Source organism: Lissotriton helveticus, chromosome 7 (assembly GCF_964261635.1).
Source record: "Lissotriton helveticus chromosome 7, aLisHel1.1, whole genome shotgun sequence".
NCBI lineage: Eukaryota > Metazoa > Chordata > Amphibia > Caudata > Salamandridae > Lissotriton > Lissotriton helveticus.
The window spans coordinates 1,296,674,698-1,296,700,935 of NC_136068.1; the positions used below are offsets into that span (position 1 = coordinate 1,296,674,698).

At 47.6% G+C, this 26,238-nt stretch overlaps 1 protein-coding gene across 3 annotated transcripts in view; it reads right to left on the reverse strand.

Moving 5' to 3' along the window:
* Positions 1-26,238, reverse strand: part of FBF1 (Fas binding factor 1) — a 596,028-nt gene that overhangs the window by 292,954 nt on the left and 276,836 nt on the right. The gene's annotated exons all lie outside the window — the stretch shown is intronic.

Sequence of the window (26,238 nt, forward strand, 5' to 3'; positions counted from 1 at the left end):
GGACCATGTCCAGGTGCCTGGATCTTGGTGTAATAGATGGGCAATTTTATGAAGTCTGGTTATAGCTGAATAAACAGACGGCGCGTTATTTGGAATGAAAATGCAACAACTGGATCCGAGGACTCTACAGGCCCCGCCCCTATCGGCCAGTATGACGTCAAGGACGAGACGATTCTGGAGCACGACAATTCTCATAAAGGATTGCTCTTCGGTTAAGTTACCTAGAGCGGAGGCAGTCTCATCTACTACTGCTTCAAGGGTTCTTGTTAACCTACGGATTAGCTTACTGTTTACAACTGTACCTAAATAAGGGAACACACCTTTATCAATATCAATGAATTGCTCTGCAGCAGTTTCAGTATAATCGACAATCGGGAGGTTTCTCTTGTGTCTGGTATGTACTAGGTAGGAATTCCTATGGTAGTCAGGTGGGGCTAGAAAAACAGGTGGCAGTAGGAAGGCAATGTAACAGGTTCCCTCCCAATCGAGGGGCAGACGAACATATGCGGTCTGACCACAAACAAAATAAGAATGACGTGAAGCTTTGAAAATAGATTTCCCACTGTCACTATACTGGATAATAGTAGTACAATCACTATGTCCTACGTGTATAGAACCATAATTACGGACACATAATTCGCCTTTGACTGGTAATACTGAAATAGCAGGTGAGTCTGGAGTAGTATCAGACTGAACATTCAGGACCATGAAATTCGACGAATAGTTACCTAAATTATACACTTCATTTTCTAGATCTAAACCTGTTCTGTGGGGGAAACCTTGCTTGTCTGGGAAACATGTGCTGTTAAGAAAAGACATATCTGTTAAGGATGACGTTAACGTGGACCATGCTCCACACGAACCATTATGTGAAAAAGGATAAGGAAAAAGTGGCAGAACTCCCTTCGACGTCTGGAAAGGGGGGAGTCGACCACACACCCAACAATTAGTGGCATTGCTGGTCTGGTGTGAATAATGCAACATACGGATGAAGGTATTGTTACGCATAGCGAGGCGGTATGAATATTCGTGAGGAGGCAGATCACTAAACGTGTGCTCTACTGTAACATTAGAAGACACTTTTACATGAGAAACTGGAAAACACAGGAAAAATGCGTAACTAGTGCAGGAAATCATTATGCTGATGAATAATATGAAACTTAGAAAAACGATACATCGAATTGAGTTTTGACTAACTCTCTCACTATGGGGGTCTATTTTATACATGTCAGAAACAGTCTAACCGTTTCACCTAGGGGAGGACTTATACAATCAAACTGACTGACTTATTTTACTAGACCGGAGTTTTTGCTTATACTCCTGCTGCGGAGTTTTCTCTACCAAGGGAGGTTTTGAATCAATGTCATTTGCGGGACAGTCCTTAGGAACAATGTTTTGACAAGTCTTGATATCCTGGGAAATGTTTTTAAAGACGGGTTTCAGTCCTTTAAAAAGTTTAACATGAGAAAGGTGCACCCAGCCCTTGCGTCCTTCCAACTTCACGGCTGTACGGGTGGTGAGGAGGACCTGACGGGGCTCCTTCCAGCGTGGCTCCAGCGGACTTGATCTGTCAAAGTTCCGGACGAGCACCATCGAACCTGGAACGATTTCATGCGGTGCCACCTCGGTATTGTCTGGAAATGTGGCGGCAACCTGTGAACGACATGAGTTGAGGGCAGACATCAAGGAAGCTAGGTAATCTGTCAGCATATTACATGAAACATCAGTAATACTTCGGGGTCTAGGAGTACCCCACATGTTAGGGGGGCGGCCGAATACGACCTCATACGGGGACAGACCTGATCTGGAATGTGCGACCATGCGCATATAAAACAAAGCGACTGGCAGAGCTACTAGCCAGTCCACACCCTTGTCTTTACATATTTTAGCAATTCGAATTTTCAGAGTCTGATTATGTCTCTCGACTAGACCGGCTGCTTCAGGATGGCGTACACAATGAAACTTCCACTGGTACCCTAACAACAGGGAAACGTGCTTCATCAGTTCAGATGAGAATGGCTGACCGTTATCAGAATATACGACTCTAGGGAGTCCATATCGAGGGAAGAATTCACGAACCAACTGCTTGGCAGTGGTCGCGGCTGTGTAATCTGGAACTGGATATGCTTCTGTCCATCTGGACAAAGCGCATACAACTACAAGGACATACTTGAAACCTCGACATCGCTCCATCTGAATATAATCCATTTGGAGGACCTCAAAGGGGTGGTCAGGGGGCTGGAAACCACCTTGTTCCACCGGGACACTTTTACCTGGATTAAACTGACAACATATCATACAGGTACGGACTTTCTGCTTGGCTGCAGCTCGTAAATGCTTGTTGAACCAAATGTTCTGGATACTGTCTAACATTGCCTTTTCTCCTAAATGTGCTGGACTATGTGCGGTATTAATAATGACTTGAACCATAGAGTCGGGGAGAAACCATGTGGCTCTACCCTTCGTTAACCATCCTTGATCTGTCTGGACCCCTCCTTGTTCGGACCACTTCTTGATTTCATCGGGAGTAGCATGTAACTGGATATCTATGACATCTTGAGTAGGGTCCTTAACTGTCATGCATGTAATCGGATCTGGAGTGTGTGTCATGTTAACTGGAATGTCTGGAGTCTGTGCTGTAAGCTTGGCTGTGCGATCTGCTAGATCATTACCTTGAGAAATAATGTCAGTGACTTTCGTATGTGCTTTGCATTTCATGATAGCGATAGATGTCGGTAAATGTATGGCATCAAACAGAGCTTGGATAAGGATACCATGCTGAATCTTGGTTCCATGAGAAGTCATGAAACCTCTCTCTTGCCAGAGCACTCCAAAGTCGTGTACAACTCCAAATGCGTAACGTGAATCTGTGTAAACATTAACTTTCAAGTTTTTGGCGTGTATACAGGCTTGTGTCAGAGCAACTAGCTCCGCTGCTTGAGCGGACAGAGTATCAATACGGTGTGTTTCAATAACTTCGGTGTCAGTAGTCACTGCATACGCGGCTACTAGTTCTCCTGTACTAGTTCTCATACATGAACCATCCACATAAAGTGTCAGGTCAGGATCTGGTAACGGAATGTCTGTCAGATCTTGTCTTGGCTTTGTCGTAATGTTGACTACTTCCACACAGTCGTGTGTGGCAGAATTTGAATTAACTGATGGTAACAGTGTAGCAGGGTTCAGAACGTTGCAGCGTCTGATTTCTATGTGTGGCTGAAACAGTGTCAATTCATAACCTGTTAAACGTGCAATTGTCAAGTGCTGTGTTTGTGTTCGGTTCAAAAGAACTTCCACGGAGTGTGGGACTTGTACTGTCAAGGAGTGTCCTAAAACTATGGAATCACTTTGTCTGATAGCTAGTGCTGTGGCTGCAACTGACTTGAGGCACGCAGGCAACGCCTGGGCGACTGGATCTAGTGTGCTCGAAAAATAAGCACAAGGCTTGTTTTGTCCTGCTTGATCTTGTGTGAGAACAGATAATGCTGTACCTTCACGTTCTGTGACGAAAAGTGTAAAAGGCTTACTGTAGTTCGGTGTAGCTAGAACTGGAGCTTGACATAAAGCTTTCTTTAACTCATTGAAACTAAGTGTATGTTCAGATGTCCAAGGGAGGACAGTCGATACGGCTGCCTCCTGTGTCGTTAACTGTATCAGTGGCTTGGCTAGAAATGCATACTGAGGAATCCATTGTCTGCAGTAAGAAGTAAGGCCGATAAAAGCACGCACCTCCTTCTGGGTCTTGGGCTGTGGAAGACTCGCTATTAGCTGGATACGGTCTGGTGTCAACTGCCTACCCCTCTTGGACAGTAAGTGTCCTAAGTAGACCACTTGCTGGACACAGAATTGAAGCTTCGAAGGGGATACCTTGTGCCCCATCTCGGCTAGGAAATACAGAACCGTCAGTGACGCTCGCTCGCAGTCACGTTCAGAACGAGCTGTGATCAGTAGATCATCGACATACTGGAGCAGGGCAGTGTCAGTTGGCATGTGAATGTTGTCTAGTTGTCTCTTGAGTGCTTGACTGTAAATACTAGGACTTTCTGTGAAACCTTGAGGAGCGCGTGTAAACATATAGCTCCTTCCATTTAAACAAAATCCGAAAAGAAACTGGCTGTCTGGATGAATAGGAACACTGAAAAATGCATTCTTGAGGTCTATGACAGTGAAGAACGTGGCTTCGGAATCAATGGCTGTCAATAGGGAAGAGATATCTGGGACAACTGGGTACTGAGGAATAATACATTTGTTAAGTTCCCGTAAATCAATCACTAATCGATATACTGGGGGTGCATTTGGATCAGTACGTTTCATAACTGGAATGATCGGAGAGTTACATACATTGGAGTCAGTTTCTACAACTACTCCTTGGGCCATGAGCTCGTCAATAATTTTGGATAAGGCTGCTACAGCCTCAGGTGGCAATCTATACTGCCTGATTCGTGGTAACACTACACCTGGTTTGAGAGTCACACGATGGGGTGTGATTTGCATGTAACCTACATCAGTTGGACCTTGCGCCCATAAATGCTGCGGAACTTTAGACAGTCTGGAATCAAAATCTCGTAATACATAGTGACCCTTAAAGTCACGTAGGAACAGACGTATTCCCTCCGGGGAACAACATATAACGGCACCTAACTCTTTCAGTGTTTTAATGCCTAATAGATTTTCTGGACATGACTTAGTAAGTAACAGATCAGTAGTGCGGGACAATGGACCTACTTCTAGAGTGACTGGCTTTGAAATCTCATTAACGATAGGCTTTCCTGAAAATCCAAGGGAAACATTTCTTGAGCCTGAGAGCAGAGCCCCTGGAACTTCGGCGTGGCTAATTGTGGTCCTACTTGCCCCTGTATCAATCAAAAACTTTCTGTCCTTCCCTAATACTTGACTGTGAACATAGGGACCCTCTTGATCTACAGGTATCTCGATGAGAGGCAAGCCTACCTCCCTCTCTAGGCTGTTTCATGAATATGGCTGGTACTCTGGATACTCAGACTGTGCATACTGGTACATCTGCGATGTAACATGCTGTGTTGCAGCAATAGGCTGCGGTGCTGTAACTGTCTGTGGTGCATTCTGTGACTGAGGAGTCTGTGAAACTTGTTCTTGTCTAGGCGGACGTAGTCTTTCTTTAGTCTTACCAGTAGCTATGTTATGTTTCAGAACTGCACACTCATTTATAAAATGACCTGGCTGTTTACAATAATTGCAGTTCCCTTTAACGGGTGCTGCAGGATGACTGGCTTGATTCGGACCCCTCTTCTGACTGTCTTGAGAAACAGATTGTGCAACTAGTACTTTCATTTTCGTGTCTTTCATACGTTTTCTCTCGTGTTCTTGCTCTTCCCTGATTCTATTCTGGTGATACTGGAGCATCTGGAGCATCTGGGACGGAGTATTTGCTTGCCAGGTGCTTTCGACTTTCAGAACTCGGTTTTTAATTGGTGGACTTGAATTCTCGACTAATTTGGTAACGAAAAGGTGAGGGTATGACTCACTACTTGTCTTGAGGCCACTGTTGATACTAAAGCACTTTTCAAACCTAGAATAAAAATCACTAATATCTTCATCTTGTTTCTGTTTACAGGCTGAGATTGCATCCCAGTCTTCTTTTCTCGTTGTTAATAATCTGGGTAAAACTTGAATTAATAATTCTGGTAATTCTTTACATTTATCTCCAAGACCAGTACCTGGTACTCGTATCTTATCTTCAGCTTCTAGGACTGCCCAATCGATCTTTTTCTCTCCCACCTCCCATTCTTTTTCCTTTAGCTTTTCATACACCCCTGCGGGTAGCAGAACCTTTAACATTTTAATGATATCTGGGTAAGTGTATTCTCCCATACGGAGCATGTCTTTTAATTCTCTATGGAACCCTGCTGGATCTTTGTCATGACAGGGAATTAATTTCTTCATTTCGAGGAGTTCCATCTTTGTGATCGGGGTGTAAACAAACACTCGTTGCATTTCGCCACCCGTTCCTCTGACTGGGTGGACTTCTCGTAACGGATTCTGTCTGTCTATGTAGAATGATTTACTTTCTGGGGGTGAGACATGAACAAAATGCGGGTTCAAGAATGTTCTATATTTGTGGCGCTGTTCTAGAATGACACTAATTAAATCGGTACCTAGACCTCTCCATCTATACTGGAGTAACTCGTTCAGGATATCGTGTAACGGACCTGGATCAGAGTGCTGACCCTCATACAGAGTAATGAGGTGCTGGATCATATACATACCCACCAGTCGCTGCTCGGCTGGGGGCATTTTCAGAAACATTTGTGCCACTATTTCGTCTGGAAAAGTGGTAGAATCAGTAATCCATCTGACTGCTGATCGGACTAGTTCCTGTTCATGCATAGTACTTAACTCACTGTAACCGATTCGTGATTTCAGAATGTGATCGGTAGCTTGGAATACTTGTTCTAGGGAACCTTGTTCTGGTGCTAGATGATGGAAAGTTGGCTTGTGTTCTAGACGTAAATGGCGATCTGGAAATCTAGATTTTCCTACATACGCTATTCTGGCAGTATTCTCGTCGTCTTCCTCTTCAGGATCAGAGGTACTTTCTTTCTCGCTTACTTGTGCGGCTTTACGCTGTTCGTGTATCTTTATTATTTCTCTACGGATTTTCTTGTACATACTTTCCATGGCACCAATGGTATTGTGCTTTCCTTCGGCTATATTATCACTCCATTTTGTCAGAGTTTTCATTTCTTCCGGGTCTTTAGACGGGTAATCTTGTTCTCTTATTAGACAGTTAATTAAAAACTTTAATATCATGCGCTGAATCTCGGCTTTCCTTTGAGACATGGCATCACTAATACTTTGTGGGTCATCCCCTGTACGGATGAAACGATATATCCTGTCTAGATCTTCTTTCATATTCGGCAAGGTGACTAGATACTCGGTCACTCTCCTTACGCGTACGGAATATAAAACCATATTAAACTCGCCTGGAACTGGGTCATAGACACATTCGCCAAGGGTTTGCCTGATTTCTGAGACAGACTTATTACTCTTAGGAGTACGCTGTGATGCTTGAGCATGTAATTCGAGTGCTGATAAGCGTTTGTATGGCGGCGGGGTTTGAGGAAGACCTCCTCCTGCGGCCCCTAAACTGGAATCATCAACTGATGCTTTTCGTCCTGGCAGGGTCGGTAATTGTAACGTGGGCTGGACTTGTATGGCGGGCTGACCCAGGGGGGCTGTTAAGGGCACCCCGGTGTCTGGAGGAGCAGGAATTACCTGATTTACAGGGACTGGCGGAGTGCGAACAGGATTTGCATATTCTGGGACTGTGTCGTCCAGATAGGACGAAATAAAAATATCAGCTGCGGTCGGTTTGTGACGTAGTTTGGTCGGAACTAATGGTGGCGGGAAATTACTGGATGCCTCCGGGGTCGCTTTTGGCAAGCCCTCAGCAAGAAGAGGATACATACCCTTAATGAGGGCATTCCTCTGTCTGTCTGATTGCTCAGTTCTAACTCGTTCACCTATCTCGATTAATTCTCTTTCTTGGGCTCGTTCTTGGGATTCTCTACTTAGTTCTGACTTTCTGATTTCTTTTTCGGTTCTTTTATGAGCTTCTTTGCGCCATAACTCGATGGCGTCTTTCTGTGATTGTCTGGCTTTCTTTTTCCATAATGCCTCCTCTACTCGCATGATGCATTCGGCATCCCATGTACCCGATACGGGCCATCTATACTTTTCTTCTAACTGTTTGGTATACTCTACCCATAAATCTAGATACAATATGGCGCTTATGCCATGTTTCTGATACATAAAGTGACCTGGACTGTCCCTGGGCGGGACGGGAACTGCTGCTTCCAGCAGACCCTTTCTAGTTTTTAACTGACGTAATTTTGAAAAGAGCGGCATGACTGGACTGTAATCTAGACACAATACAATACACAATAAACACGATACTTATTTCCCATTCATACCACAACATTAAAATACATGAAGAACATTTAAAATAACAGTTCGAACAGAATACTACCTGGAAATACTGAGAACAGAACACATGAATTTTCTCGAGAACAGAACTGACTAGAACAGAAACTAGATGCACTGCTGAAACAGTACGAAACTTACCGGTCTCTTTAAAGAGACACGTCAGGACCCGCATCCACCGAAGTGGACACTTCGTTTGTGGGACTGTGTACCACCAACCCACAGACCAGAGTCAATTAAATTGACCCTGTCTAGATACCACCCCAGTAACGGTACTCACCGGGTAGCAAGAACGGAAGGCCTCGGACTGGACTGGACTGCTACGACGACGAACTTCGGACTTCAGTTACGGGTGGACCTCCGGATACCTCGGACCTTGGACTCTTGGCTTGGGCTCTGGTCGGGACTCGCCGCGTTCCTCCACCGTCTCGTCTGGATGCTGGACCGCCTCCTCCGTCTCCTCCGTGGGCCTGAGGGATACTTGAGCAGAAATATCTGCCACTGCGCAGAAGAGTTCCGTCACGACTGCAGAGGGTCAGGGGGTCGGCGTGGCTTCACCGACGCGTGGGGAAAGGGCAAGTCCCTGTTCGGGCGCCCTTATGTGGTATATAAATAAATAATACCGGATCTATTTTTGAATGAATGAATGAATAACAGATAGCTCAATAAATAAGAGTCAAGATTCGAGGTAGTAGGAGTTTTGCAGGTTTTAATACAGCATAAGGACAGGAACAGGACAACCTGCATAGGAATAGGATGACAGGGCCCAGCAGCTGCTGGGGCTGGGTCTGGGATGAGCGCGCTGACTTTTAATAACAATACATGAGCATATATACATAGCGCAAACACATAGCATTACATTGCATTACATTGCAGTAGGCGTAGCAGTGGGTGGAGCAGAAGGCGTGACGCGTAGCAGTCGCGAAAGATAAGAGTAAAAAGAAGGTGTAACTCAGACATGTGATGCAAACGTAACAGAATATGTCATGAATGGGCGGAAACATAGGAGGGGGCTACCTAAGGAGCCGGGACCTCTAACCTGGTGGTGCGCGCAAACTGGCAATGACGTGTTACTAGGAGAAACTGGGGGCTATGAACTCTGTGCTAGGAGCAGAGACTAAAGTCTGGAGGGTCGGAGCGACATGTACCTAAACCCTATCTAGTATCTGATGTTTAGGGAACATGTTGATATAAACTAGAAGTCATGAGGGGAAAAGCTAATTGACTCTAAGACTGAAGCAGGCATTTATTCTGCATGTAGTGCGTGATGAAGAATATTAAATGACCATTAAATACAGTATTTCTCTTAACATGGGGCCGCATAGGCTAGACAATGACGGAAACTATTGATGCAGTTCAGTAGCTTAGGAATGCAGAGAAGGAAGACTAAACTGATAGCTGGAATCATAACATAGTCTTGGCAGACTCAGAGGCAGAGCCAAGCTGCACCGGGCACTGCGAGGCAGGAAGTAAGTGAAAGGTCGAGGATACAGGTGGGGGCTGAATCGCTCCTCAGCGAGGCTCAGGAGACAGGAGCTGAATCTGATGTCCGGGCCCTGTTGAGGCCTAGAAACGGGGACTTTATAATAGAATAACGTGCACACTGAGAAACGTGGCAACGTAGCTTTACATAGGCCTGGTATTCGTAGTATTCACGAGGACTGGAAACTGGCATACTAGAGGAGGACACAACTATAATTGCGTCATTAATCGGACATGGGGAATAACATATGCATATTGGTCATGCACACATAACATATGATGGATGACACGTAGGGACACAGAACATGACAAAATTTACTTTTCCACACATCCTAAAGGTGTGCCATAATCTATGGAGCCACCCCACATGTGTGGGAGGAGTGGTTGTCCCCCAGTGCATCAAGATGTTCTGTAAAGCTGCACCCAGTGCAGGCCCCATCAGGTGCCCTCATGCTCTTCAGGGATTAGGGAGGCCCAGAATCACGTATATCGGGAGCCTAGGAATTCAGTATCAAAGAGTTCATCTATCTCATCTAGAATTTTAGACCAGTAGGGAGACAGTATTGGGAAATCCCACAGTATGTGGAGCAGGGTTCCTTTGTCACAACCCCTCCAGCAGGTGGGGCTCCTGTGGGAGTTGCCTCTGAGGAGGCGTGCGGGTGTTAAATACCAATAGGTCGCTATTTTCATAGCGGTTTCAATACTGGCTAAGTTTCGGGCAGTGTGCTTTGCTCTATAGTAAATTTTGTCCCAGTCCTTCTATGAAATGTCACCTCCCACTTCTTTCCCCCAGAGCTTCTGACTCTGAGTTGCGTGTGGGCCACTTCTAATCACATTGTACAGTTGGTGAGCTTAGTAATTAACCATTTTTCATATTTGGTCAGTTTATGGCCCCCTTGTTCCCCCATCCCCGGTTGAAGGACCCAGTGTCTCAGCTGCAAATACCTCAATCTCTCAGACTCGGCATCCCGTACTCTAACTTCAGTTGGGGAAACGAGAGCAACCCTGAGAGATCAAATAGATGGCCCACTGAACGACACAAGTTGTCTCGCCACTCCCCAAATGATTTGTCAGAACATCCTGGGGTGAATTTGTTATTGCCGAACAGGGGGGTCAGCGGAGATGGAAAAGTTGTACGTTTCTTGGCTGTCTCCACCCCGTCCCAAACTACCAGTATCGATTTAGTGATCGGCGAGACCATCTGGCCACGCGGTCACCTTGACCTCCTTAAGAAGGAAACCTTCTAGAGCGGGATGACGGCCAGGGCTCTGTCCTGAAAGAGCCACAGTTTTTCGTGCTCCAGTCGTGTCCACTCCACCAGATACCTCAGCTGGGCCGCTTAATAGTAGCTAAGGAGGTCTAGAAATCCAAGGCCTCCATTTTTGGGGCGCATATACCCTAGGGCCTTACTCCTCCTTGGTCGTACCCCTGCCCACACAAACTGATTGAAGCTGCGTTGCAGTGAATCAATCACTCCCGGAGGGGGGCAAAACGGGCATGGTCTGAAACCGATAAAGTGCCCTGGGAACTAGGGACATTTTGACTGCTGCTACCCGACCGAGTAGGGAAAGGTGGTGCTTGCTTCATACGCCCAAGTCCATCACAGCTTGTTGCACCAGCCCGTCATACCTCAACCGACCCGTTCATTGAACCGTTGCTGCTAAGTCTAGCCCTAGATAGGGGATAGTGTCTGCAACCTTTATGCTGGCCAGCCATGCGCCTGCGAGGGCCAATGATGGTGTTGGTTCAGTGCCAATGATTAACCCACATTGACCCTGAAGCCGGAAACCCGGCTAAATGTGTCTAACTCCTCGAGAAAGGCAGGAAGGGAGAGTTTGGGTTCTGTCAAAGCCGCTAGCATGTCCTCTGCATAAAGGTTGATGGGGTGTGTTTCCCCCCGAAATGGGATCCCCTTGATTCTAGGGTTATCTCTAACCCTTTGCTATTAGAGGTTTTATGTACAGAGCAAACAATAACGGGGATATCGAGCACCCCTGCCTGGTCCCTCCTTGAATAGCAAAGGGTAGGGAGGAGACGCCGTTGACAGCCCACCCAATCCCGGAACCTCTGTCCCAGACTGAACTTCACCATTGTGTGTACCAAGAACCCCAGTCCACCTGATCAAATGCTTTTTCAGCATCTATCATCAACAGGAGGGTGTCCACTTGCGTTTGGTGAGCCTTATCTATGAGGTGGAGTATCCATTTTATGTTGTCGCTGCATTGTCGAGATAGAAATGGACCAAGCAGGGTTTATCCTATCAGGTTTGGCATATGTGAGCTCAGGTGCGACGCTAGGATTCCCGTAAAGATCTTAAAATCAACGTTAAGTAGAGAGATCGGGCGATACGAGCTGCATTGGTGTTTATATTTCCCCGGTTTGTGCAAGACCACTATTGCTGCCGCGAGCATGGTGTCCAGAATCGGAATAGCATCTCCAAAGGCGTTAAACAGCCTGGCTAAGATCGGTGCTATGATGGGGCAGAATTTTTAATAGAAGAGGGAGGGAACCCCGTCCGGGCCCGGCGATTTAAGCACTTTCATGTGTGAGATCGCTGTGATGACCTCCTCAATGACAATGGGGGCGTCCAGTAACGCCACCTGATTTGGAGACAGTGTGGACATAGTGACGAATTGCAGGTAGGCTGAAATATCGTGGTCGGGCGGGGTGTCCGCTGTGTAAAGCTTCTCGTAGAAGTTACGAAAGTGTGGGCTATTTCTTCATCCCCTCTAACTTCCCCCCAGCCATCCCTCTGTAGCAAGGAAACCAATAATCGTTGTCTTTAGGCACGTAGCCGGTTCGCAAGTAGACAGCCCGTACGGTCTCCCCCAATATAGTAAGAATGTTTTAAGCGTAGCGCCCCTTATTGTGTTTTATCCAAGTCTAGGGCGGTGAGCTGCGCCCTGGCCGCCTTCAATTTTCTCCAGACCCAAGGGGCCCCGGTCCTGCTATGTATCCATTCAAATTCCTGCACCTGCGCCGACAAATTGGATCGCACCTCCTTGCGCTTTCTATTGTGGCCCGCTGCAATCGCTATAAGCTCCCACCGTACCACAGCCAACATCACCTCCCATGTCGTAACTGCTATGTCTGGGGTGTCATTAAGTGCGAGATAGTCCTTAATGCATTTAAGAAGTTGCTGTTCCACTACCTTGTTATTGAGCATAGTCTCTCTAAGTCTCCAGCTTCCGGTGGGCTCGCTGGGTCATTAGTACCTGTACCGTCAAAGCATCGTGATCAGACAAGGCCATAGGTTCAATGCACGTCGCCCTAACCGCGCTGTTGACCTGCCTAGTTCCCAGGAAGTAGTCTAAGCGAGCATAAGACTTGTGCGTGTGGGAGTAGAATGTGTATTGTTTCGAAGTGGGGTGGGCTGCCCTCCAGATATCTATCAAGCCCATCTCCCTCAGCCATCCCTTCCCATCCCTCGAGAGCTCCCCCCCCCCATGGGAGTAGGATGCCTGCGATCTATCCATGTTAGAGTCCATGACTATGTTTAGGTCCCCCCCTACCAGTGCCATGCGATGTTGTGGGGCCAGCACATCCGCTAGGGCAGCTTGGAGGAATTTCTCCTGACCCAAGTTAGGGGTGGATACAGAGCCGACCACTAAGAGTTGGTTGCCAAATTGAAGTGTATAGGCCAGTAACCTCTCCTTGAGTTCTGCCACTTTCTCCTTTACCTTCCCCTTGCAGCACCTAGATATGAGAATGGTCACCCCTGACTTTTTCTCCCCTAGTGAAGAAAAGTACTGATGAGGAAAGGCCCTCAAGCTCATGCGATGGTTATCTTTGGGAAGGAGGTGTGTCTCTTGTAAGAGACACATATCTGCCTTTGCGCTCTCCAAGTAGGATAGGATTGCGCGCCTCTTCACCGGGTTGTTGAGCCCCTTTACATCAATCAAACTTATTTTCACAGTTGCCATATCCAAAGCAGGGGTTTGCGGGACAATCTTAGATGGCCCCTAGAGAATGGCTTGACTCCCAGTCTGGTGAGGCGGTTGGTTATGTGTAGGTGGAGACTGCGTGTGTTTGCCTAGGATCACTTAGGTGGTGATGCCAGGGACCCCCAGAGGATCTTGCAACAGTGTATTTTGGATATCGGACCCCGCCCCCCCCCTCCCCACCCTAACCCCAACCAACCCAGCAGGAAATACCTCACAAAATGTCCAGAAGTCGCAGTGCTGGACCACGCCTCCTCGGTGAAACAGTTTGTAGGGCGCATCTGTGGCCGCCGCCGGCTCAGTTCACAGCAGTCATGGAGGCCAGGACGGCTCGATGCTCCTGTGCCATCATCTCCAGGTTCGGTTTCGAGGAGGTCCCCAACAACCTCCTGCCTCCGACTCGTTGCCACTTCTCTCGATTATTTTTCTCGTCTTTGCTCGGGGACTCCGCCAGTGGGGCTTGATCAATGCCCAGTACTTGGCACACTTACTGCAATTCGCACAATTTGCTGTAGTTTGCCATCCCATTTGAAAATTATGCGGAATGGATGCCCCCACGAGTAGGAGACGCCCTGGTTGCGAAGGTGGGTCATGACCGATCGAAAATCAGTCAGTTTCTGGAGCGTGATAGCCACTAAATCCTGATAAAGGGCTATGGTGTGCCCCTGGAATGTTAAGGAGCTCATCCTGCTTGCCGCAGGATGAGCTCCTTAAGCTGGAAGTCCGGTAAGAAGACCAGGATGTATGGGGGGGTGCCGGGGCCCTCCGCTGCAGGCAGACTCTGTGAGTCCTGTCAATTTTGATAGCAAAGGGCTGAGTTTCCTGCAGCACATGGTGAAAGAGGCCGTGGAGAAACCCAGTGATGTCTGTGCCTTCTTCGTTGGAAGGGACTCCCTTCACCCGTATGTTGTTTCTGCATGAGTGGTTTTTCAAGTCTTCCGCGTGGGCCTGGAGGTCTATTTGTTGTGCCTGCAGGTGGATCACTTCTTGTTGCAGTTGCTCGACTTCCTCGTCGCGGGATTGTTCGTGGTCTTCCATTGTTGCCACTCTTTCTCCCACTGCGTCCAGGTCCCCAGGGACCTCCTTCATCTTGTCAGCGAAGTCCTTATGAAGGGTGTGTAGGTCGTCCCTCAGGGCTGAGAACAGTTGGGACAAGGTGGCCCTTGTGACCGGTTCATCCATGTTCTCCGTCTCCTACCCCCCCTCCTCCCCTGGAGGCAGCATGAGAGGTGCGGCCTCCACCTCCGGTCACCCCGACATCTTGGCGAACATGTCCTTCACATTGCTGTCCTCCTTCCCCTTTTCTTTTTCCTCCTTTCCCCGTGTGGTAGACATGTCCTGGCTGCGGCTGTAAGGGTGAAGTAGCCGTCTGGAAGCGGGGGTCCTCCCTCAGGAAAAATGGAGGCGGCCTGGGGAAAAATGGAGGCCTTCTGCTCGTGGTGTGGAGGCACGCGCCGGTCGTCTATCGGGTATCCAACATTCGCAGTGGTGGGTGAGCTGCGAGGCTGCTCTGAGGCGGATGTTCCGTGCCGGTGCCCTACGATGCCAACGAAGAGGAGTGGTGCGTGACCCGGTAACCAGTGACTGTGTTGTATCTCGTGCCGGTGCACAGAATCAGTGGGATGAACTTTCCAGCCCTCTCAGCAGCATGGATAGTCCTGCAGCGGGGGCGCCACCAGCGCGGTCGCCCTTGTCTCCTGGTGTACCTCTCCTGCACCAGGGCTGCGTCTTCCTACGACCTAGACTGGGTTAGTGATAGGCTGTACAATGGCCACGCCAGGACTTGTGGCAGTGTTTCCTCTTCAATATAGTACTATGGCACTACTGCACGTCCAGCAGCTGAAGCACCGGCCTTGTCCTCCCCCGGTCTGGCGGGGCTCACAGTGGTCATCGTCCTTGCGCTAGGCCTCCATACGGCCTGGTCCTGCTCCCTCCAAAGGGTCGCAAGTCCCCTGCTCTCCGCGCGGAGCTGAGTGCAATGCTTAGGCGCACCCCCCCTCCCCACCCCCCAGGGTGATCCCAGGGGTCCCAGGCCAGCCGAGCAGGACCGAGTCCATGTGGCCGTGCAGTGGAGAGGCCTATATGGCCAGGCAGTGCACGCTGTGGCACTGCATCACCCAAAAAGTTGGATGCTGGGAGCTAGCCAACTGCCCCATCTCGATGGCGCCTCGCCATAGACTGGACCCCGCCGTTCCAGGTGGGGCCGCAGGCCTGAGGCAGTGTCACTCAGCGCGTCTGCCTCGTCTGGCAGGGGAGGGAAATGCCTCTGGGTCGCTCACCTCCAGTGACCAGTGGCCTGAAGTATGTTGGTTAAGAAGGCCCCAGGCGCGTGGATTTCGGCTCGGATACCCAGTCTGCTCTGACTCCGCACGGGCCTTTGCCCTTCGTCACCCCTCCTCCTCTGCGCTCTCCATCTCACAGGGTCGTCAGGAGGAAGCGCCTCTCACCTCATGTGTGCTACGATTGCCCCCTGCAGAAAGAGCCGCTAGTACTCTCAGCCCCTCCGAGGCAGGGGCCGCCAATGCAGAGGCCCGCTTTTCAGCTCAGCTGAGCTGTCCGGGCCGCCATTTTGACTCACCAGAGTTGGGGCCGCTAAGCACTTCGACCAGGGACGTTCTCTCATTCGGACCCCACTGCAAAGCAGACCTTGGGGTTCTCGGTCATCCGTTGAGCGCAATCGAGGGTCAGGCACGCTGCAACAGTGCCGGGAAGACAGCGGAGGGCCGACGGAAGCGGGGAGACAAGCGAGCTGCGTCTTACCCGCTCACAATCTTGGCCACGCCCCGGGGGCGCTCTTTTTTAAAAACAAGTGGTCTTTTGACATGCAAATCCTGTGTAGCACCGTCCAGCTCGGGGATAAAAAGGGGAATGGGTCGCATGGGGGAGGGTTCAATGAAAGTATGGCTAACCTATTTCAGGAAATCTGGGACACCAAGGTGGGTGGATACACCTGGCTAGGTCGGAAGGGTCAACCCCTAATTTTACAGAAACTTACACTGCATTACTTATGTTTCTGAGGAAAAAGGAACGCTTCCAATGGGCACGAATGCTAAATGCAGAATGATTTTGCACATTCCGGATATGCGATGGGGCCCTTCCACGCTGATGGATTTCTACTGGCAGTACGACGAACATGCCTACACCCAACTGGTTCCCGGTAGAATGGGGCTGTGCTCCCTTTTGACCTTACCCACCCTGACGCTGGTCATTCCCGGAGAAGAACTAATCGAGTTGTACCAGCACCCATAAAGACTACCCTACTGCACCAAACTCGCTAAAAGAGAGCAACAGACTATTTTGGTTGTGCCAGTTCAAAGACATCCCAGAAGAATTCAGGCTGTTCACTGAAGAACTGCTGAACCTCATGAATACGAAAGGCGCCTTCTGTATTCAAGAATGCCATTGTAGACATGCCGAATTCAGATGGTGTCACTACCTGTTTTAGGCTCCGATGTGAATTATGCCAATCATGCAAGACATACCAGTGGTACAATTTTTCTTCAAGATTCTACTATTTACTTGGACTTATTACCTTAAGGTCTTATATGATTTATTCTCAAGGGGGTCTTGATTCTAAATAAGAATTTTTTTCTTTCCTGAAGATGGTCTACTAGATGTATCACATGAGAAGACCGAAACGTCGACCAGGTTTAATCCATTTTCCTGAACAAAATAACATTGTTATATAGGAATTTTTACTAAATGCTATAGAAACATTTCAATTTGTAAATAGGTTTTAGAAATAGGTGACTTACATAAGTGAAGATTAGATATTTCTATTTGGAAGACGATTAATCTCTGTCACTTGTGGATATGTGCATATTGTTTTGTACCCTTCAAATTTATTTATTTGATCATAAAGCTCTACAAAAAAAAATACACCTGTTACTGATTCATTTTTTGATTCATTGCACTCTTGATTATAATAATTAATTTTGAAGATGTATATGTTGGAGGCCATTCCTATAGGCAGTCATAAATGATATTGTCAAATTTTGTTTCACTTTATTGAAATAATATTCTTTGTAGGCTCTCTTACTGGATAAAACAAAAAAAGATGATGAGCAGCACTTAACTCGGCCTTAATTCGATGAAGGAAAAAACGTGAGCCATCTGTCTAATGGTAATGTAACATTGATATGTGCTGTACTTAATGACTGCAATGGAGGGAGGGGTCTACGCCAAGATAGGCACATTTATCCTATGAAAACGACATGGACAATGGAACATTGCCGCTTGCCATCCAAGTACTAAATAACCTACAGAGAAGCAAGCATGAAGAAGGAGGTACCCCTGAGCAGGAGTGGTTCTCGAATTGGTTCTCCTGGCTCCCATGGTGGATATCCAGTCTGTGTAAATCACTGTTGTTAGTTATCGTTGTGTTTCTATTAGTTTGCTGGGTTATACAATTGGGGGATCAAGTAATTAGAAAGGTTGTGGTAGTCAAAAGGAAGCATAGGGAGCAGCAGGACCAAAATAAAATAATGGTACAAACACATGAGTTAAGGTAGTGTAGTTGAAGAATCAACTAGCGGGGGGGAATGTTAATATGAATATTCATGTGTTTGTCTTCAAAAATGAATTATCGTACTTATTAATAGAATCACCCGTTCTGAACTCCAAATCTACCTCGACACGCAAGCACGTGGTCACTAGGCCCGGGATTATTGATTGATGGGTCACAGGTGAGAGGGTGCGTAGCTAGCAGGCAAACACTAGGACAGGAAACACCTAATCAGTTCCACAGACAGGCGCAGCAAAATTACAATTGTCAGAGGGTCAGGGGAGATTGCCCTAATAAAGCACACATCGTCAGTGGGGGGATGTGCTCCTAAAACACCATAAAGTCAGATACCACATGACTTAGGAACACTTAGCCAATCAGCCTACCACAAATAGTGATCATACGATCCCCATGCCAGACATCTGGACACTCTCTGTCAATGGAGGTTAAGACCCGCCTTAGTAATTACTGACCATTCATTTATAACCTTAAAGGCAGCAACCAACATTCCTCACCATATATGGCACGCCGGAAACCTTTTATGGATGTTGTAATATTGCATTAAAAGAAGTCTTAAATTCGATGTAAATTGAGACAGTCCTCAGACCTACTGCCTGTAACTGTTCTCCCGGCCAAACTGTTTAATTAAACAAACTGTTCTTGTTTCGCCAAACGCCTCTTGTCTTCTGATTTTTAAGGAAATGCAATACGAGCAACAATATTGAACACCCTTTTGTCATAAAGGACTGCATGATGCTTGTGCGTCCATCACTGTTAAAGCCCTCTCTGCAATTAAGCTTCTGGTATAGGGATATTGTTGTTACATGAATCCCTTAACAAAACCTTTAACCAAGTGGTACTCATATGCCTGACAGGGAACTTTTTTGCATTAAAATGAAAGTATAAGAAAGCCTAAACACTAAGGCATCCACAAGAAACCACAAGAAAGCCTAGACAATAAGGCATCCTCGATATCTTGGTGACCTTGATACTGTTGTAATAGACGTAGGGAAAAGTTCCTATTTTAGTCTTCGTTCCAGAGATAAAAAAATTAAATGACTGTTACTACGCTGCATTATGGCATTATGGGACGGTGCTATGACTTGCTACTTTCAAGTGACACATTCTTCTTCGTCACTGCTGCCGGCTCAATGTCCTCAATTTGTTGAGCCAGTAAGTGGCTTAGCTGTTCTCTTTAATGAGGATTGTTTTGTTTAGGGTGATAGATGGAAAAAGTATATAGATACATTTCATTACTGATTTTGTAAAGGAGAGTTTTCTCTAAGTTTCATAGATCTTGCACTCAGGCCAAATGAGCATAAGGCTACTACGGTGATGGGGAGTGGGACCAAACATTTGGTCCCGGACCAAACATTTGGTCCCCCACCAAAATTGCTACCAGTACATCTAAGGAGAGAGCAAGCAGGCCTTCTGATCTCCACGAATAGCAGTGCACAGGTGCCCTAAAAGCATTTGATAAGAGGCAATTTATACTAGCATACAAGCATTCAATGACACTGACCTATGTGCTCTAACAATACAACTAAATTACACACAGAAACGGAGTTATCTTTTTTGTATGGGAAGTCTTACCATTCCATGCCTAAAATGATTAGGTTGTTTCAATTGTTTGAAAGTAAAAATATTTCAGTGTCTATGGCATCATAAGTAAATGATTTTCACTATAAAAATAACATAACGAAAACTATTATTTAGGCGAGATGCTAGATGAATCCTGATCTACGGGATGTAAACCTGATTAAGAGTACTTTAGAGGCTTCAAATACGGTAGTCATAATTTAACAAATGCTTTCTATGGAAACCTTCAAATTCCTAGCTCATATTTGTGGAGGGTTGCCAGTTTTTCCAGAAATTCAAAAACAGCTAAACTATCTTAATTTAAGCACTTCAAGTAAAAAGCCCATATAAAGCTCTATACTCTACCAGTGCACACATCCACAGTTCTATGAAAAGAGAAGAGAATTAAGTGACCTATCGGCTTGGGTCAGGGAAAGAACTAGCCAATTAGGGTTGGGTGTGAAATGCTAATCACAATGAAGGCATCTATTCAAGCTCTCTGTAAGTGATAGTTTATGAGTGTAAGAAGGCAAAAGCTTGGGGCAGAGGGACCACAAGGCTCAGAGGAATACCTGAGAGGTTCTGAAGCAAAAGATCCAGGGTTGCAGGCCCCTGGGTCCATTCGGCCGTGTATATGTGCTCCCTTGCATCCCAAATTTTAATAACCCAAAAGAGCAAATCAAGTTCCAGGCTGCCAAACAGCAGCACATTTCTAATTCAATACATGGAAAAACACCAAACTAGTACCAGTACACCTAAACTTTTCACACAACATACATGTCAGCAAGCTCTCCTAACTAATTGTGCATATCTGTTCCCAGCTCAACCAACATTATCAGTCCAATCTAGTACCAGGCTTTCTAACATCAGTACTCCAAGTGAGCATATAACTTCCACACTACTCACAGCCTAATTAAGCACACCAGCACCCAAAAGCACCTATGCACAATCAGCCTATAAGAGCAGATTACGAACAAGCTATTCAACATCATCCATATTTTAGCATATCCACAGGCAGGTCACCAAACAACTGATATGATTCATCTGTTCAGCTGAGCTGTCCATCTCAGGGTGACCTAGCAACTTATGTGCACTGCCTGTCAAAGTCTGCACATCATTCTGCATGTTTTTCTATATACACTACATGTTAAAGCGAGACTATGATCCCAGCCAGGTAACAAAAAATCCTCTTCATACCACCTGTCCAGCTTTGTACATCAGCCATTAAGCAACCTCTCCTGAGCATATCTGCACCCATATTTGCGTCCAAATCTGCCCTCAAAAACCTGTGGCAGTCAAGGTTCTAACTGAGAATATATACCAAAGTTGCCTGTCATCCTAAATGCACAACTGTAGCTTATCGAATATGCTACTTACCAGTATGCATCTGTTCTTGGCATGTAGGGCTGCTGACATTCATATCTAGTGCATAGATCGCCGCCTAGTGTTGGGTCCGGATGATTGCACATTGTTGTCCTGGAAGAGTCTTCGAAGTATCACGAGATAGGTGGCTCCTCCCCTGGACTACAGTGCGCATGGGCATCGACTCCATCCCCAGATTGTTTTTAGCCATTGTGGCAAAGATGGAGTGTAACAGTGTGAGTGATGACCATGCTAAGAGTAAGTGTAAGTGCTGCAGCCGCTACAGGCGCCGGGGAGGAGGGCGGGCGATATGAATGTCAGCAACCCTACATGCCAAGAACAGATGCATACAGGTAAGTAGCATATTAGGTTCGAGGCATGTGGGCTGCTGAATTCATATCTAGTGCATAGAATATATAGCAGTCCCTCCATTAGCGGCGGCCGCCTGTGCCAGCTGCAGCAGTTTGAAAAAGTGTTTTTAGAACAGCCTGCCCTACAGCTGCTTGCTGCTTGGAGTGCACATCTACACAGTAGTGTTTTGTAAATGTGTGTGGGGTAGACCATGTGGCTGCTCTACAAATGTCTTCTAAAGGGATATTTCCAAGGAAAGCCATGGAGGCCCCCAACTTGCGGGTGGAGTGGGCCCTTGCGGGGATTGTTAAAGTGCGCTTAGCTTTTTGATAGCAAATTTGAATACACTTAACGATTCACCTGGCTATACCTGCTTTGGAAATGGGGTTGCCTTTGTGTTGTGCGGAAAAGGCAACAAAGAGTTGTTTTGTCTTCCTAAAATCTTTGGTCCTATCAATGTAATACATCAAAGCTCTTTTGACGTCAAGAGTGTGGAGCATTCTTTCTGCCACTGTCTCAGGATTTTGGAAGAACACAGGCAGTTCAATAGTTTGATTGATATGGAACTGCGAAACCACCTTTGGAAGAAATTTAGGGTTAGTGCGCAGCACCACCTGGTTGGAGTGAATTTGTATGAATGGCTCTTGGATAGTTAGTGCCTGGAGTTCACTAACACGTCGTAGTGACGTAATGGCTATTAGGAAAGCCACTTTCCATGTTAAGAACTGAATCTCGCATGAATGTAGAGGCTCAAAAGGTGGACCCATCAGTCGGGTGAGGACCACATTAAGATTCCATTCAGGAGCTGGTGGGGTCCTGGAAGGAATGACTCGTTTGAGTCCCTCCAGAAAGGCTTTAATAGCCGGCACCCTGAAAAGGGAGAGATGCTGCCTGTTTTGGAGATAAGCTGCTATGGCGGATAAATGTATTCGAATGGAAGCATATGCTAGATTGCATTTGTAAAGATGTAACAGATAACAAATGACGTTGTGCGTACACGCGTCAAGCGGGTCTATGTTGTGGTCTACGCAATAAATGACAAACCGCTTCCATTTAGCCGCATAGCATGCTCTGGTGGTGGGCTTTCTTGCCTCTCGAATGATATCCATGCAGTCTGGAGGCAAGTTGAGGTAGCCAAACTCTAAGACCTCAGGAGCCAGATTGCCAGGTTGAGCTGTTGCGGATCTGGGTGCTGAATGTCGCCATGGCTCTGCGTCAAAAGTCTGGGTGTGAGGTGCAGCCTTTGATGCGGTACCACGGCAAGTTCTAGAAACGTGGAGTACCATGGTTGGCGTGCCCACGTCGGAGCAACCAGGATGAGCGTCATCGAGTGTTGCTTTAGCTTTCGTGCCACCAGCGGTATTATAGGTGCTGGGGAAAAGCGTACGCAAATTTGCCTGACCAGTTCATCCATATCGCATTGCCCTGCGACTGTGGGTGCGGGAACCTGGCGGCAAAGCTTTGGCATTTGGCATTTTCCCTTGTGGCAAACAGGTCTATCTCTGGATGACCCCACTGCTGGAAGTACGGGTGGAGTACTGATGGATGTATCTCCCACTCGTGCATTTGGTGGCTGTACCTGCTGAGCAGATCCGTCATCTGATTGTCCTTGCCGGGGAGGTGTTCCGCCATGAGGAAGATGTTCCTTTGAATGGCCCACTTCCACATGCTCTGAGCTAGATGAGACAACTGTGGAGAGTGTGTACCTCCCTGCTTTTGAATGTAGTACATGGCCGTCATATTGTCCGTCCGGATCAACACTACCTTGTTGCACAGATGTACCCTGAATGCCTTCATTGCCATGAAGATTGCCATCAGCTCTAGGTGGTTGATGTGCATTTTCTTCTGCTGCGTTGTCCATAGTCCCTGCACTGTGTAGTGGAGTACATGAGCTCCCCAACCGTGGAGAGATGCGTCCGTCGTTAGGATGATCTGTGGGACAGGCTCCTGGAACGGTCGGCCCTTGCAAAGGTTGTGTGGATTCCACCAATGCAGAGTTGTATGCACGACCGGTCACCAACACTAGGTCTTTTAACTGTCCGTGAGCCTGATTCCACTGACGTGCTAAGCACTCTTGAAGCGGACGCATATGTAGTCTCGCGTGCGGGACTATGAAGATGCAGGAGGCCATCATGCCTATCAACTGCATAAACACTCGTGCTGGGAGCGAGTGTTGCGGTCTGAATTTCTGTATCAGCAAATGAATGCTGTTGATTCTCACTGAATTTGGCTGTGCTGTGGCTGCCAGAGTGTTTATTGTCGCGCCTAGATACTGCCGCACATGGGCGGGCTGAAGGTGTGACTTTGGGTAATTCAGTGAGAATTCCAGATCGTGAAGAAGGTGAATGGTGTGGGACATGTTGGCAGCACACTGCTGGGCTGACTTCGCTTGGACAAGCCAGTCGTCCAAATAAGGGTAGACGTGAACGTTTTGCCTCCTGAGGTGCGCAGCCACTGTCGCCAGGCACTTTGTGAACACCCTGGGCTCTGTCGTTACTCCGAAAGGGAGGACTCTGAATTGGTAATGCGGATTCTGAATGGTGAATCTGAGGTATTTTCTGTGTGACGGATGTAGCGGAATGTGAAAATATGCGTCCTTTAGACCTAATGTTGCGAGGAAATCCCCCTGATTGAGCAACGGAAGAACCTGCTGCAGCGTGAGCATATGAAAGTGTTCTGATAGAATGTAGTGGTTTAGGGGTCTGAGGTCCAGTATGGGTGTGAGGGACCCGTCCTTCTTTGGGATTAAGAAGTACTCCTGTGCCTCTTTGTTCCACTGGTACCAGCTCGATTGCCCCTTTTTGCAGCATGACGAGTACCTCTTGCTGCAATAAGTGCAAATGCTCTGTGGACATAGGACGGTGTTTTGGGGGTATGTTGGGTGGAGTGGATGTCAACTCCAGACAATAACCGTACTGGATAAGCTTTCTGACCCACCTGTCTGTGGTGATGGATTTCCAGACTGGCAGGAACTGTTGGAGTCTCCCCCCGACTGGTGTTGTATGGTCGGGGGGCAGTGACAAGGCGTCACTGTTTGTTGGCGGCGGAGGATCGGGAGCTGTTGTTACCACGACCTCTGCCTTTGGCGCTGTTTCCGCGATAGCCACCTCTACTCCGTTTGTTGTATGAGGTTTGTGCGCCACTCTTAGTGTACTGTGTTTGCTGGGACAGCTGGCCTCTGGAAACACCTCTATTACTTGAGCGACGAAAAGAACCCCCCCTGAACTGCTGGGACTGGAGAGCCCCCATAGACTTTGCAATCTCGGTGTCCTTTTTGATTTTTTCCAGGGTGGTGTCCACCTCAGGTCCAAATAAATGATCAGGGTTTACAGGCTAATTTAGGATGGTGGTTTGTATCTCCGGCTTGAACCCGGAGATTCTGAGCCAGGCCTGACGCCGCAACATCACACTTGTGTTAATGGCCCTGGCCGCGGTGTCTGCTGCGTCCAGTGCACACTTAATAGAAGCATTTGAGATGAGTTTCCCTTCTTGTATGAGCATCTCTGCTGCCTCCTTATATTCATCTGGCAAGTGTTGTAACAGGGTCTCAAGTATATCGTAGTGTGCCCTGTCATATCTGGCTAAGAGTGCCTGAGTGTTTGAAATGCGCCAGATATTGGCCGCTTGAGCCGCCACCCTTTTCCCTGATGCTTCTAGCACTTAAGATTCCTTGTCAGGAGGAGGAGCATCACCAGTAGTTTGTGAGTTTGCCCTCTTCCGGGCATTGGAAACAACCAGAAAGTCCAACGGCAACTGGCCCTTGATGTAGGTAGGGTCTCCAGGCGCCGGCTTGTACTTTTTTTCAATTCTGGGGTTGATCACCCTGGTTCTTGTGGGTTCTTTAAAAATGTCTGCAGCATGTTTTAAGACACCCTTTAGCATAGGCAGAGTCTTCACGGTTTTCTCAGAGGTGGAAAAGGTGTCAAACAAAAAATCCACCTCAATAGGGTCAGCATGGAGCTGGACGTCATGATTTTTGGCTGCCCTTTCAATAAGCGCATTAAATGCCACTGTGTCCTCAGTAGGTGATGTTTTGACATTATACACTTGAGTATCTGGGGCAGTTTGTGGATCTCCTGGGTCCGCAGCATCTGCCCATGTGTCATGTTGATCATCAGGATCAGTGTCGGCAGGGTAGTTGTACTCATCATAGTCACCTTTCCCAGCCTCCACCTCTGAGTAAGTGGGCGAGATTGGAGCAGTGTCCTGTCTACGTGGAGCTATTAGTTCAAAAAGAACTGGTGAATCCGTGGAATCCTTCTTTTTCTTTAAAGGAATTGTGTAGGACTCCATAGGCTGTGCTGGTGTGATCTTTCGTTTGTAAATCGAAAGTTTACCGGTGTCGGCATCGATGAATTATTCCGACTGCTCCTCCAGCAGGGGTTGTTGATGCTTTGTGCCTACAACTGCAGGGGTAGGCTTCGGCCCCGTGGACACCTTCATGGACGCCTCGACGACCTTCCTGGGCGCGAACGCCTTCGGCGCCGCTTTCGGCGGCAGCGTAAATTGAATAGGCGCTGTCGACTTTTGCGGTGTGGTGGCAGGCTTCGGCGTGGAAGAATCCTTCGGATCGACAGCGGAAGCTTTGTCCTTAATGCGTTTCAATGATTCCGACACCTGCTTCGTGAAGGAGGCGGACGGCTGCGTCGACTCGACAGGTGCCTTCGATCCACCACCAGATGCGGACTCGATGGTCGTAGTACTTTTGGCCCTGTCGGGCCGACGCGCAGGATCGACAACCTTTGTAGCTCCGAGTCCTTTGTCGGTGTCGACGGCCCTCGTCGCCGAAGTCTTCGGGTCGACGACCTTGACAAGTGCTTTTGGTGTCCCAGCCTTCGGCTCGACGCCCTTGAGCGACTTCACCGGGTCGACAACCTTTTTTGGTTTTGTCTGCACCGACCGGTCTGAAGACTTGGAGCCAACCAAGGCGACACGCGCTTTAGGTTTCGACGGCGCCTCTAGCACTTTCGGTTTTGTAGACACCGAAGCTTTCTCTTTCGGTTTCGATTTCACCAATGGTGGCTCGTTAGAAATGTCTGTAGCCGGGCCCGGAGGCGA